This window comes from Lucilia cuprina, chromosome 2 (assembly GCF_022045245.1).
Source record: "Lucilia cuprina isolate Lc7/37 chromosome 2, ASM2204524v1, whole genome shotgun sequence".
Lineage (NCBI taxonomy): Eukaryota > Metazoa > Arthropoda > Insecta > Diptera > Calliphoridae > Lucilia > Lucilia cuprina.
This window is the reverse complement of record NC_060950.1, coordinates 51,073,137-51,088,544: the sequence shown is the minus strand read 5'-3', so window position 1 is coordinate 51,088,544 and position 15,408 is coordinate 51,073,137. Positions and strand designations below refer to the sequence as shown.

At 27.2% G+C, this 15,408-nt stretch overlaps 1 protein-coding gene across 2 annotated transcripts in view; it reads left to right on the top strand.

Moving 5' to 3' along the window:
* The first annotated feature begins 3,606 nt into the window (after positions 1-3,606).
* LOC111686417 (lachesin) overlaps positions 3,607-15,408 on the top strand; it is a 91,801-nt gene continuing 79,999 nt past the window's right edge. Inside the window, exon 1 of one of the 2 annotated variants that reach the window (XM_046954229.1) lies at positions 3,607-4,186. The gene's annotated coding sequence lies outside the window, so the exon portion shown is untranslated. The remainder of the gene's footprint in view (positions 4,187-15,408) is intronic. The other variant, XM_046954236.1, reaches the window with a different exon arrangement.

Below are 15,408 nucleotides of genomic sequence, written 5' to 3'. Positions count from 1 at the left end.
TTGCAAACGAGATAACAGCAGCGCTACGCATTACAGTCAACGTAGAAAGATAAACAAGTGAAAAGTAAAATAAAACAAACCTAACAACCGGAAACGGAAAGAAAAATTGCAAAAGTCGTTGTCGTTAACAGCAGTAGCAAAAATATATGAAAAAACAAATAACAAGAGCAACAAAAATTAAAAAAAAAACAAATATCTAAAATGTAAAACGTGCTTGCTGCACATACCCAACCCAATTGTAGTGAATTTATGAATTCTTCATCCCATTCAGTTTATATGTATTCGCCTTCAATTAGATCTACATACATACAAAAATTTCAGTAGGATGTCCAGAAAATAAATTTGAATATTTTTAATAGAATTCCAACAATGCGTTTTTAAGAGGGCATCTGTCATCCGCTTATCAACGTTTAACTTTATTATTTAAACGTTATTGTTCAAAACGATGCATTCTGAGAAATGCACAATACTTTTTACAAATTTGTATTTTTGAAAGTAAAAAGGCGAATTTCTTGACAGATTTTAAAATCGATTTCTAGCAATGATATGACTTTTTTTATAAATTTTAAATTATTATGCTAAAAATATCTTTACAAATCTTGGAATTTTTATTTATCGCATTAGAGAAGAGCTCTTTATATATAAAATAAATTGAAAAATTTTCTTGCATTTAATTTTCTAAATTACTAAACTTTTACTTAAAGATATAAAAATGTATTCTGGAAAATTTTTAGGCAAAGGACTACGTTAACTAATGGCGCCACGGCTCAGAAGTAGAAAATTATTTTGGCAAAAATAATATATATTTTTAAATTTTAACATTAAATAATTGAAATATATTCAATTATCGTTTCAGACATGAAACCCAAAAATTCGTCAAAAATTGTAAAAGTTATTACAAAATCTCTTGATCATTTAGTGTCACAAAACACTTAAATGGGAAATATTTAAACAAATAAAAAGTTTTGGCAAATATTCTAATAAAATCATGTGATTACGTTAAATATATTTGCATTAACTTAAGTTTTAAATTTTTTATCCTCATTAGATAGCGTAAACCGTATAATTGGGAAACAATTCAGATTCAGGCAGTTTCAAAAATCAAGTTTTAAATTATTGGCACTTTCACTATTTCGTTCCAGAATGGATCATTGACACTAAATTAACTACGACCATCCATTGTATAGTCCTATTTCTGAGAATGATATCCCCTTCGCAACTTCTGATATCGCCGATAATTCCCCAAAATCTAAAATTGTGGCTATTCTGGAATTAAGTACATTTAATTTCATGAAATATAGGCTTTTAAAATACTCATTTTTATGCATAAAGAGCTATTTTACAGGTATTTAAAATTACCTGTATAGTTCTAACTACTAACAATTAATTTCCTAGGGATATGGTCGAAAACAATTTTTTTCTAATTAATTTACAATACCAAAATTACATCCTACCCCCGTACTTAACAAAAGAAATGATCTTTAATTTTATTTTATAAAAATCAATGAAAAATTAAAGTGTTATGCTAAGTTTTATAAAAATGTGTTTTTCATGTTTTTCTCATACAATTTTTAGCAATTTTTAAAAATGTTTATGTTAATTTTTATAAAATGTGATACATTTATTTTATGAAAAATTAACCATTTTCTAAATAGTTAAATATTTTGAAAGAAGTTCTTTAAATAATAAAAACTAATAAAAAACGAATAATCGGGAATGGCCGACCATGTGATACCAGATATGAGCAGATCTAATATATGATTTATTTTTAAATATTGTCTTAATTTCCGTACACTATTTGAGCAATTTATTGATGAAAAACTGAATGGGAACTAGGATTAATTATGGATCGGTCCTATTTAAATTTGGTGGCGGGTTTTATGTTCTTATAATAGATGTGCAGAATTTCATTCTAACTTGTAGTGTTTAAGAGGGAATTAACGACCTTGAAGCCATTATTAGGAGCTTCAAATCCCTATTCGAGGAGTACAGTACGGACTACCATTTTCAAACAACTTCGTCTTTGGGTAAAATGAAACATATCTGCCTATTTGCATCGAATTATCTGGAAAATTTCGACTTGTAGTTTGATTACAAGTCGGATGGACAAAGCTAAACCACTATTGTTTATCTAGGAAAATAATAGGAGAATAATAGATCTTAAAGCCCCCTCATGAATTAAATAAAAAAATTAAGAAATTTTAGAGGTAGAATTTTCAAATTTTAAATGAAGAATCTTTAAATTCATATAAACATTTAGATAATATCGGGCACCACATACATGAATTAAATGTATGTGGGTATAGCTATATATATGTATATCGCTTTCAATTCCCTTAGTAAGGGAATTAGAACTAGCGGAATTAAGGCAATTAATAATAGTGTCTGCTGTTCTAGTATTAGTACGAGTGGAATTAAGACAACAATGTTTGTCATGAGCATGGTGTCATTTATATGTTGTGAAATGAAGTTTCCCATTTTTTAAAGAATTTTTTTCAATATTCGCGTATTGCTCACCTACTGATATGAAATAAATGTTCACTAAGCTCTCCGTACCTAAGGTACAGATACGTACCCATATCAAAAATACAATATTAAATACATATGTACTAAAAAGATCATCCTCGCTTGATGTGATGATGAAATAGTCATGATATGTATCAGTTGACTCTTCGTATGTGTCGAATTTTAAACCTTAGAGTGGGTAGAAATAAGTCAAATCTAACTATGAATGCTAAAAAACTGGAAAAAATGTTTGACCTGCTTAGAGCCCTTTCCTTAGTCAAAGAGACTAATTTTAAACCTTAATTGATTAAATTATACTTAGATGGAATAATGAATAAACATGAATTTGTTTCAAAAATAATTCTGTAGTGAAAAATTAAGGGGTATGAAATAATAATGACAAAAAATTGTCTTAATTTAAAAAATAAATTCAAAACCAAAAAATTCAAAACAAATTTGATTTACAAAAAATTTAAATAGTGAAATACAATTGAGTTTTTTTTTTTTTTTTGAGAGTGGCAATATTTTAAATATATAAAATTTTACGGTCTAAATACAGATGTCATAACCTGAAAATTAAAATCTACATACATATTCACATAGCAACACTAAAAATTAAATTAATACAAGAAATCAATTTCAAATGACGACATCATTCATACCGACGGAATTCTATTCCGATCGAAAGTGGAATTATATAATAATTAAAAAAAATAATAACTTTAAACTTTTGTTAATTTCACGTTAAAAATTTAAAGTGCTTTCATTCTGAAAAAAATTTGATTTTCCATTTTTGAAGAAAATTAGGAAAGATATTTCCACTGATTTATTCAAGCTTGGTTTGCCGTTGAATATTTGAGTGAAAATATTCTAAATCACTTATCGAGACAAACAATTAAGAAATTATATTTATTTATTATTCTAAAACTTTTCTAAAGTAAAGGAATCCGATTAGCTTCTTTTAAATTGAAATTTTTCTGATTTATGTTTTACACATTTTTGTCTAAAAGTTGATGTTGTTTTAAATCATATATTTCATTCCGAACAGTCTAAAAATGTACAACATTTTATAATGCTAGATATTATTCACAGTACTTATTATTATTTTTTCTTAAATTTTTGTATGCTCTTGGATTCGTATTTGCTTGTGTATGTTAAACATGCCATCATTAATTAGTACAACACCATGTCTTCAAAATAAATATGTAGTTTGTATGAATAAAACATAAAAAAGTTACAGCAAAAAAAAAAAAAACAGATAATAAATAAACAACAGCAACAACTGAATAAAAGGAGTAAAACAACTTAAATAAGCGTTAAAAGATTAAAAACAAAAATAAACGCATCAGCAAAAATGGCATGTCATGCATGCGAATACTCACTACTTACCTCTACTTACATACACACCTTGTATAGTTGAAAATTCATACATATTTAATGAAAATATCTGCAAAAACTCTACTACAACTTCGTCTCTTCTCTGTCTGAAACAGTGATCACCCGGTTAACAAAACTACTGTAAAAAAAAAACAGACACAACTGCTACTACATACTGCTGCTATGCATTACTACTTACTACATTAAATACTACAGCGAAGCAACAAAAACTACAACGGCAGCATATCAACAAAATATTTTTATACATATTCAAAGTATAATACTTTTCGTTGGGTAATTAAGAGTAAGTACACACTACTTAAAGTTACATTTAAATAAAAAAAAAATAATAATTAAGAGAAAATAGATATAAAACATTTCAATGTTATATCAGAGATTCTTAAACCAGGAGCAATGTCTAATTTGTATTCTTATTTAGTTTATAGACCAATAATTTTGGTCACGGATTTTATTGGGTTTATAAATGTAGTGAATATGGATTTATTCATTGGTATGAAAAGCGATGACTGTTGTTTGCCAATCCAGGACGATCGAAAAGTATTAGTCCAAAAATTGTTCATTATAAACTATATGATTTTTGGGAAAAATAAGTTTCTTCCAATCTTAAGTTTATTGTGCTCAAAAATGCTCAAAATTTGAGCATACAAATTTATAATTAAAGAATAAGCATTTACTTTTCGTTGAATTTTATGAAAATTGAAAATGCTAATTCTAAATTACTTTTATAAACTCAATGAGAATTAAAAGTTTCTACAAAACATTAAAGTTTTGGCACAATACATTAACGTTTTGACGCATTTACATATTTAAACTTAAGTGTGACTTATTTAGCCCTTGAAATTTTTGCAGAACTACTTAAATCTCCTAGAGACATAACAATAACTATAGTATAAAGATGTGTTAAAATTGTCATTCGATAAAAAATTGTATAAATGAAATTTGGAGGTGATTCTGTAAAGGCTGTTAGGTTTTTAATATGAAATATAACTTGATTATTATTTGTGGGTTTTTTGAAGTCTATAGACTCCTAAACTGCTGAACCCATGAAATTTTTACAGTGTTTTCTATACTATAGGCTACTTTGTATTTTGAAATTTAAAGGGGGTGAGGTGTCACGCCTACATCCAAAATATGAATTTAAAGTTGAATATCTCAGAAACTTCAACAACTATGGGATCCATATGATAATATGGGTGGTCATAAAAAAATCTAACAGTAAGTTCAATTTTTAGGACGAACTTTCACTAAAGGGTTTTAGAACCTGTTATATAAAATACTAACAATGATTAAAAAAAATCGTATATTTAAGAAAATATAGCTAAAATCTTTATATTTTACATAATATTTTGCATTTGGTGAGGAAAATTTTCATTGGAATAATTCTAACATCCATGTTAACTAGGGATGCCAATCGGGACTGATTTTTAAAAATCCCGGGATTCGGTATTTTTAAATGAATCCCGAAATCAGAATTCCGGGATTTTAAATATAAATAAATTTTCAAAAAATCTTAATAATTTACCGACAAAAATAACATTTTCATTCTCGTATTACAATATGAATGCATTAAGTATTTACTAATACAGAAAGCTTTCCCATAAGTGTTTTGTGAAATTTTTGGAAACAAATTAATTCAAGGTACTAAAAATAATAAAATAGTTATTGAAATGCAGTGATTTCCAGATACACCACTCATGTGACCCACCGTCTTGAGCTGAATATATGATATAAGGTTTTTAATTGGAAACACTACGTAGGTTCAGCTTTTGCCAATCTATCAGCAATATTATTTCAAGTTATATATCGTGTCCTCTTACCCAAATAAGAGAATTATCATCTCGCTATCTTATTAACAGGTTGACTAACAGTATAGATTCTGATATACACATATCCGATACTATCAATGACTATTTATTGTCCTTTTTATACCTCACACCACTTTAGTGGGGAAGGTATATTGGGTTTGCCCCTAGTAGCTCATATATCGACAAAAAGCGGCAAAACTAAGTCTTATACTAGCCTTGAAGATCCTGTTGAATTTCGGCCTCTTTTGACCCAAGCCCCCTTACAAAGCCTTCTTTTCAAAAAAATGACTTCGCTTAAAAATACTAGTGCCATAATGAAATTCAGCATAAATACATTTTATGTAACCGTAAATTCATCCTGCAAATTTTATGATGATCGCCTTAAACAGGGGGCTTGGGGAAAGCCCCCATATAAAGCAATTTTCAGAAAATTAGTTTTTTTTTAACAATAAATTGCTTAAATATATCGGAGGCTTGGTACAAATCAAGTCAAATGCATTATAATGGAAACTAATCATAATTTCTTACTTGTTATTTTTAGATATCCGATAGTGCCTTTTTATTTCCCTTTTTATTTTTGATATTTCAGCTTGTAAGTTAGTAGAGTCATCTTAAGTCTAAAAAATTACTCAATGAATAATGTAATTCGATTTAAAAATAGACCGAAATGTTTAAAATTGATCCTGCTTATTTTTTAATCAAAAACTATTATAATTCTCTTATTTAATAATGTATAATATTAACTTGCAATAGTTGGAGAATCATCTCCCATAGCATTTGATATTGAATTATTAAAAAATTAAATTTGATGAATATGCATAAATTTAATGAACATGAATAATAAGCGTTGTCAACTATTTTATTAGAAACGCTTCGTCTATTGACATGGAATTCTCCATATTCGTAATTTTAGTTCGGGAATAATAATAAAAAAACAAAACTTGACAGTTTAATACAAATACACACATACCCAACAAACTGGGAAAAAAGCTTCCAAAGAAGCAGAATTTACTCCATGGATGAACTGAAAAAGACCTGAAGCGACGTCCTTTTTAGTGGATTCCAAATTCACTACATCTAAAGTCATGCTCAGAGAGTAATTTTAAACATTAAAATTTTTGAAGTTATTAGGAAGTGAAATTTTACGCATTTATCAATCCAATCCAAAATAAAATGGGCTTAATTAAAAAAAAATCAGTACAAAAAAATATGCTTTAAATTTAAAAAAATGGATACTTTTAGCTTGGACGTCTATAAACATCACTTTCACAGGAGGTAAACAAAAATCACTTAGTGTTACTTTTGAAATGGTGATAAATGTTATTTTATATTTTTTCTGGGCTACAACGACAACTACTTACCGCCTGCATTACTTTGAAGTATTACAGCAATACCATTCTATTTTTGGCTTTGTCATTTTGTTTGCACCTTTTATTTGATTTAACAAAATTAAATTTGTGTCTATAAACCATTGTTTGACGCTCAATAAAATTGTTAAGAAGTGGTACACTGAGTAGAATAAACCAAAATCTTTAGTTCATATTCTCACTGGTTATGTTTTATTACTTTTCTTATTCCATATTTGTAAGTGAGCGTAGAACTACTTGCCTCCAATGTTATCACCGTGTTAAAATTATAATAAAGAAATAGTGAAAAGAGGTTTTATTTTAACTCAATACTTTTCAATGTAAGTTTTTTCTAGGTATCTTCGATTTTCAAGACCATCGAAAATCAAGATCTTAATAATTATTAGTAAATAAATCCACCATTAATTAAAAACTTTGTGAATAAACTAAAGAAATCGTCTGGAATTATTTCCTTCAATTATGAAACACTGTTTTGTGTCAGTTATATTAAACAGTTTGATTGATGATCAGAAGTTTTTATTAAAATTCCATTTCAAGTAAATAATACTAAGTAAATTTTAGTATTATGAAACATTATCGCTCCTAACGCCAATCAAAATATCATTCCTAATATGTGAATAAATGTGTAACACAATTTTTTTTCTATTGGCGACTATATTAATGATTATTGTATGTGATGTAGTTATTTCAAACATTACTTCGTAATAAATATAATATAGCAATTGTCTATAGAGTGTTTCTAATAAGGAATTATTTTCTAGTTCTAAACCTAGTCGCCTAGTTTTTAATTTTTTTTAAAGAAATATTGATTTTTACATTTGTTTAAAAACCATTCCAGATTTAATGATAAAATAACTTGTTAATGGAGCATTGAGTAAGAGACTAGATTAATAAACATAAAAAATTACTATATAGCTGGTTTTGAATTTGTAACTTTAAATGTTTTGGTTATCGTCGAACAAAAAACAAGTAGATATTCAGATTCGACGATATTCAATTATATTTTATTCATAAACATTTATCAAAGGTTTATAGAACGCATTTTGTATGAAAATTTGATTTATAAACCTTTGATAAAAGTTTATGAATAAGACTGTAAAATTATTCAATTATTTGAACAAATAAACACTTTGTTCGAATAATTACGTTAATAAATTGTAATTACATAAAAAAAAATTGTTATAAAAAAATAAAATAAAATAAATACTTTTATGAAATGAAATATTTTTAAAAAGAAAATTTAGTTTTCTTGTCCCATTTACGATTTTTTTAAAAGTAATGTTTTGTTTCGAGCTAAAGTGCGAGTACTTTGAGTCAAAAGTTACTCTTTATTTGTTAAAAAAAAAACAAATACAAACGGAATGACACTTCACACAGAAACTAATTCCGAGTCGAATGGTGCTTTACAAAGCTAATTTTTGTTGAGCTCTGATTTTTTTAAATAACACATGTTTATATAATTACATTTATTTTTGACATTTTGGGAATCTGTTCATAAAAAGCACAATGAAATAAAATTTGTGTTGATTTTTTATTTCTTAAATATGCACCGTTGTTTGTTTATTTTTTTACTTTTGGGGTTGTTCTACTCCCTTTTTTTATTCACCTTAAATTTGTAGATTGTAGAGTTTCTCTCGGATACTCCATGCATGCGTAAATTGGGTCAAATCACATTTTATCTTTTCACCAGCCAAAAAAGGAAAACAAAAAAATTCATTCATTTTCGCATTACGGACTTAACCAAAAATAATAAAAACAAAAGCAAACAAACAAAAATAAGTGTGGAAAAGAGTTCACTTCTCCTCTCCACTTCTTAGAAAATTTCAATGCATTTAACTATTTTTGTTCTTGTTGTCATTATATTTGCCACCACAACCATCATTTGTATAATTTCCATCTCATTCATCTCATCCCACTAGTTTTTAATTTCGACAACTTTGTTGTTTCCTACCAGATTTACAAGGAGTCAATGTGTATCCCTTTTAGTTTTTTCCCCTTAGGACGTAGTTACGTAACCTATCAAAGGTTTGTCTATATAAAAAATAACAATTATGTTTGTATATGTGTATGATCAATTGACTTCCAACTAAGCCATGCACATACACATTTACATATAAAAGAATTGCTAGTCATAATGCTAATTTTGTAATTACACATTCGCCACGAACTGTTGGGTTATGTATGCGTGTGTGTATGAATTTTTTACCAGACCAATAATAGTTTTAAATTGGTTTAAATGTTTAAAAGTTTTTTATACTCGTATTTACTATTTTGTATTTATATGTTTAAATACATTAATAATGCAAAAGGAAAACTTTTGTCGTTTTTTATTTTCGTTATTTGTTTTTCTTCGTGTTTTTACTCAAGCTTTTCATTTTGTTATTTTGGAATATTAAGTTAGTTTTTACTACGATTACAGATTTTTTTGTTTTTCAAAAATTTATAATGAATAAACACCCAATAGGTTTAAGTGGAAATATTTCATTAAATTTAGCCTTGTATGTACTTTAGACCGGCTCCGCTTTATCGTTAAAAAACTGCCGTACCTCTAAGTACTGCCGTACTTAGAGGGTTTTATTCAAATCAGTGTAATTTTTTACCATTGGTCCTAGCAAAATGTCCAACGGAGTTAAAATAGCTATTTTAATTCAAATTTCATCCAAAACGAAAGACACCGATTTTAGGAGTAGAGGTCACATTTTGATACCATATGGTTTTAGTTACATATTTCATAAACATACAAGTATCCACGTGTGTCGTAAGTTATTATAAAGGCAATTTAAACATGACAAATCAATTTTTCGAATGTCACTATATAACGTCAATAAACAAAAATGAATTTATCAAAAACTTTGCATAAATCGTCATTCATTTCAAGCTATTTTTTGCTTTTATTACAAACAAATTTAACTCGAATTTTACACAAAAAAATCCAACTAAGAAACGAATGCAAAAAAAATTAAACAAATTTTTCAGTTAAAACTTTGCAACAAGAAGAATGAACAAAAAAATGAAAACAACATACTCTGCAAGAAGTTGCTAAAAGAATTTTACTCAAGTTCGGCAAGAACATACATAAATGTATGGAAAATTTTCAAAAAGGAAAACAACAATGAAATTTCCATACCGCTGGGTCGAATTTAAAGTACCCATATAAATACATATATAGTGTATTTCATAACATGGCTTATATATGATGATAAAATATATTAATCATTATATGATTACTTTTCATCTCGAAACGATTAAGTCCCTTATTATTACAAAAAGATCTATCCAAACAGAATTAGTAGATATTTTTGGGCACCTCGAACGTACATTCTCAGCAAAACCAGAACATCCAAGACCTGAAGTGGAAGGGTTGACCTTTTTTCTGAAGTTATTCTGATTTTTATGTTCCTTTTTTAAGTAATTTGACTAAAATAATATATTAATAATATATATTTAATACAAAATCCCAGCATTGAAAAATGAGAATTGTTTTCTCTTCTTTAGAAGCATTTTAATTTGTTACAAACATCATGATAAACCAAATTTATCGTCTAGTGCCAAAGAAATAACAAATGAAAAATATTGGAATCCAAAGAAAGTTTACACTTTGGTATTTCAGTGAAACAGCATAAAATGCATTTCAACTGAAGATTTTTTTCTTGTTTGCTTTTGTTTTTAAATTTAATGCAAAAATGAAATATATGTATGTTTGTATGTACCAAATAAAATAAAAAGTAAATAAATAAATAAAACCATACTCCATTAAAGTGATTTAAATATTAAAACAAAATGAAAATGTTTTATATACCGCTTGACCAAACAAAAGGAAAGTAATGAAACAAACAACTATAGAAAATATAAAAATAGAAATAATTTTTCGACTCTTAATTATATCATATTGAACTAACTTTGATAGAATAATATTTATTTTGAATAATAGCCCTGCAGGAAATGAAGCGATAATTGTCTTAATTCCATTGGTACTAATATTAGAACAGCAGACACTAGTACTAGTAATAGAAGTAGTTGAAGGTCCTCACTTGTAGACTGATTTTTACTGTGACATGTGTTGAAAAAAAAAATTTCTTAAATTATTTAAATATAATTTTTAAACGTTTTTTTAAGCAAATAGAAAATATTTTCAAAATATGTCTTTTCAAATCAGAGTAGCTCGCTGTGTAAGTTTAATATTTGTTTTATCGTATGGCAAATATTTTTAATAAGGATATTATCAGAATTTTTTCGAACTTTAATTTGGAATATTAAGAAAATGTATTTACTTATAACAATTTTTATTTAAATTTTTTGGTATTTTTGTGAATAAAAGCTTATAAATAACTGGTTGGGTAGTAATTTCTAAATGAAACCACATAGGAGGATTAAAAAGGAGCAAAACCACTAAATATGAAAACTTTTTGTGAATATTAGTACTAATAACAAACTGGTTCTAAAGAACCCAATTGGGTAAGAGTACTAGTTTCAGTCGAGAAATAATTTTACTAGTAATTTTTCAAACACACTCAATGTTAATTTGAGTATTAAGATGATATAGAAGGTTTATAGTTGGAAACTAGTATTAGTGATTTTGGTACTAGTTTGGTACTAGTTGCATTTCCTGCATGGATGAATTTATTTTTATTCAATTTGTTATAAATAAATTTCTAATAAATTCTATTATTTGTAATCTATTACATATCGATATAAAAAATTGTTTTTCTTAACTCTAACTCTCTCAGTCTTAGGGCCGATTTATCAGCATTGCATTCAGGTGGCTGTTTCTATTGACCTTCCTTTAAGATGTCGTCATGAAATAACTCCCCAAAATAAAAATGAAATAACTCCCTAAAGATTTGTTCAGAAAGCAAAAACAACGAAATTTTGGGATTTAATTCGTTTTTTTTTTTTTGGGGGGGTTTATTTCACATTTAAAATGGGGAGGTTATTTATGAAATATAAATATTAAGCCCCACTTGAAAGTATGATCGACCTACTTTTTTAGAAATGTCACTAAGACCGACTTGTTCCATAATTTGTTATTTTTAAATGGGAACTTATTTCATTTAAAAATTAGGGGTTTGTTTCATATGAAATGAATCCCCAAAATGGGGTATTTTTTCATTTTAATTTAGGAAGTTATTTCATTTCGTTTGGGCTTTTTTTATTTTTAAATTGGGGAATTATTTCAAAATGAAATAAGTCCCCAAATTTAGGGAGTTATTTCATTTCTTTGGAGTTATTTCGTGGGGAGTTATTTCATGACGCCCTTTAAGACATTCATATGCATATATAGCTGTTAAGATATCCAGAAACTAGAACGACCACTTTTTCCATTTTTTCATATAGATGTCACAGTTATGTCCATACATAACTTGAGGACATAAACGGCTTTAAAACCTCTTTCAAACGATACCCCATATTGAATATTTTGTTTCAAAACAAAACAAACAAAAAAATATATAAAATACCATTTTTTAATTTGGTCCAGCTCACGAACCGTCTCGCTTACCACGTCGTGTATAAAATTTAGATTGCGACAACGAATTGTTGCAATGTTGACAACGTTGCATCATGTATCTACTTTGCACCCTGTATTTGTTTTTCCCTCTGTGTAGATTTCATTTTTCTCGTAACGATGAGTTATACCAGTCATGTAGTAAATGAACGATATGTATATGTGTGAATACTTAAATTAAATTAATTAGTTTATTTACGTACATATACATCCATATATAAAATTGAAGATCAAAATTGCATACATATAATAGAAAAAAAGTGAGGCGAGGGGCTGTTTGTGTAAAAAAATGGTATAAATTAAAATAATTTTACCATAAAAACCATTGTTGACTGGTTTTCTTTAACGATGGATTTCAATCAATATTAACTTGACCGAATGAAAAAATAATACAAATAAATAAATAAAACCGGAAAAAATACTTACGAACACATTATGATTAATTGGTTTTTAATTTTTTTTCCATTTATGGTAATTGTCTGTCTGTATTTTATTTTAAATTGTTGGTTTTTATAGCCCGCCAATGTCATTGATTTAACAACAGAAAAATATATGCACAAATGCTACCTCTCGTTCAAACTTAATATCCAATGGCGGCAGTTTGGATTACTACAGTGAAAACGCATTCATCATTTTTAAATGGGGGATCTTTAACATAAAATAGATGGCTTTTTATGTACTTTATATTTACATGAGTACGTGTAATAAAATATGCATGTTTGTATGTACGTACAATCATATAAAGAATGTAGACAATGTACGAGTAATAATTTTTTTGACTTTTTAATTGAAAGTGAATCCCTACTATTTGACCAACCCCTTCCACTAAATACAAATGTACCAGATGCTAAATAATTGTATTAATATAATGTGTATGTGTGTGTATTACATACATATACAAACATCATAAAAATAAATGGATGTACACATCTGAAGAAGAAATAAGTGCATATGTACATATATGTATATATACACTTATTTATATCCCATATCACTATAACCATTTAAATTAAAATCAATTTCGTGTCGATTTATAGATATCTATCATTATCAAACACAGGTTCTATTTTTCTGTCCACAAGTGTGCTAAGTTCAAATATGCGAAAAGTTAGCTGTATACGTTTAAACAGAAGATATTGTAATGTTTGTTAATGTATTTGTTTATAATAAATATTTATTTGATGTATTTGTCATATTCACTCATTCACTCATTCATTTACTTACTCAGTCGTACATCCTACTTGTAAAATAAATTTATATACGGCAACATAAAATATTATTGAACATGCTTACATATTTTATATACTATATACCGTAATACTTATTATGGATTTAATACAAATACAATTTTACTACACATAGAAGTACATACACACACATCATCATTTAGATACAAATGTGGAAAATATTTTGTGTTTAACATGAATGTTTTCACAGTAAATGTCATACTTGGATGCTCCATTAACTCGTGTCAAATGTGCTTAGATTTCAAAACCAACATTATGGTTCTCAATATAAGTCTTAAAAGCTGTCAACTGTTCAATACAAATGTAAACAGTAACATTTAACACACAAACACAACAATTTGTTAGTGTTAATTTCTATTAAGTATCGCCTGCAGAAAATCAAACCAACTTAATAAAATTTCAATAATATGTTAAAATCAATTCTAGCAAAGACTCTAGAGTTTATGTATTGCATGACTTTTGTCCTTGATTTCTGTAGACATTTGCATTGATACACTTTTACAATTAATCCTGCGATATGTGTGTACCTACAAACATATGCTATTAGACTATTTCAAATCATGTTATGGATATGTTTCTTCTTTACCGATTTTTTTATATACCTTATGTCCAAGACTTCTATAATATCTATTTTGTATGGACACAAATTTTTAGTACACTATTTAAGGAATAGGGGCTGTCTTTTGTTAGAAAGGCACCCCTTTAAACTAGAATGCTATAGGTTCTAATTAATGTTGAATCCACCTTAATCGAACAATTTTAATCGTTGATATCTACAAAACTAATTTTCCAAATAGTAGCTTCCTAATTTTATTTTAATAAACCGATTTTTAATTGTTAATTTGAAGAATAGAATATCTTATCAAATCGGCATTTGGTATCGACAAAAGTTTCGTGCATATCCGTGAAAAATATGTTCTCTGTGTGTAAGTTTTTAAACAATTTTTCAAAATCAGATAAACAATTTAACATCTATTTTTTTAATTAAATGTGGAGATTGTAGGCTACTAAAAATTTTATTGGTCAATAAGTTTAAAAAGGAATTTACAGCAAATTGTATAAATAGTAGATTTAACTGAAAAAAATTGATAAAAAGACTAGACAAATTAGTTTTGATAATGCTTAAAATTAATGATTTTAGCAATCAAAATTTATATCAAATTCATCATACATTTAAATATGTAGGATATGAAACGCATGTTAAAACGTATAAGATATTTATACGTTTTAGAACGATGTTACACGATTTGATTTTAATCGAATATTTAAGGCATATTTCGAGAGATTTATTTATCAAATTTGAGGCGCCATTTCTTATGGTAAATGTTTATTGGTAAAATAAAAATAAACTTATATAGTGTTTTCTAAATGTATAATATCTGTTTTCTATACACAATTCTTAAGAATTTAACAATCAGTGTTTGTTTAAGACACTCGATTTAATTTCGACGAAATATTGACAATGAATAGGAAGGTGCTCAATAGTTTTACTGTCCTCTCTGTATTCGCCAAATCCGGACTTTAATTTGGTTTACCTGTAATCGTTATCCTTAGTGCCTACTTAGAATACTAAATATCATAAT